This window comes from Balaenoptera acutorostrata, chromosome 11 (assembly GCF_949987535.1).
Source record: "Balaenoptera acutorostrata chromosome 11, mBalAcu1.1, whole genome shotgun sequence".
NCBI lineage: Eukaryota > Metazoa > Chordata > Mammalia > Artiodactyla > Balaenopteridae > Balaenoptera > Balaenoptera acutorostrata.
The window spans coordinates 54,170,217-54,171,280 of NC_080074.1; positions in this window are offsets into that span (position 1 = coordinate 54,170,217).

Consider the following 1,064-nt stretch of genomic DNA (forward strand, 5'->3'; position numbering starts at 1 on the left):
CGCCCCGACGCGCCCCGACCCCGCCCCTCGCCCCGCCCAGGACTCGCCCTCGGCCCCGCCCTCAGCCCCGCCTAAGCCTCTCTGCGGCTCCTCTGTCCCGCCCTGCCATCGGCCCCGCCCTTTCGGGGAGCGCTAAGATCCTTCTTGCCTCGGACTCTGGAATCGGGCGTTGGAAGACCGCACCTTCGCCCGCGCCAATCCCTGACCTCTGGAGTGTATCCACGGCCACTTTCAACCCTGCCCATCTTCCGATGTACAGAAAGACTTCACCATCACGTGACCGCAAAGAAAAAAAACCAAAACAGCATCTTAGTCCATTAAGGCCACATGAAGGCATGGACCATGGCAGTTTTTGTTCAACATGTGATCTCCATCCCAGCCTGCTGTATTGACAGACGAATGAATATAAATGTCCATTAAAAAATTTAAGTGGTGGTAGTGGCACAACATTGTGAATGTAATTCCCACTCAACGGTACACTTAGAAATGGTTAGAATGGCAAACATCATATTATATATACCTTGCTACAATGAAAACAATTGAGTTTAATTACTATGATGTGACTTGAATGCACATAGGCATGCAGTCTTTTGTCAAATAGAGGCTGTAAAATTGAATGTTGTCTATCAATTTTCTATGTCAAGCCTTGCTAAGTTGGGCTATTTTCTTTTTTGGTCAGTTGTATCTGGTTTTGCTGTTCAACTTGTCTGGCAGTCTTCGTAGCTGGAAAGCTTGTAGGACATGAGTGTGGAGTAGACTGTTAGTTAGAGCTTTAAGTTATGTTCTGACAGATTCAACTCTACCCCGATGCAGTCTTAACATTTCTGGATAAAGTTTCCAACCTCTCTGTTGGTAAAAGCTTACCTTTAATGAATTGGTTTTTTTAAAGATTTTTTTCCTGTGGACGATTTTTAAATTCTTTATTGAATTTGTTACAATATTGCTTCTGTTTTATGTTTTGGTTTTTTGCCCGCAAGGCATGTGGAATCTTAGCTCCCCAATCAGGGATGGGACCTGCACGCCCTTCATTGGAAGGGGAAGTCTTAACCACTGGACTGAACTTC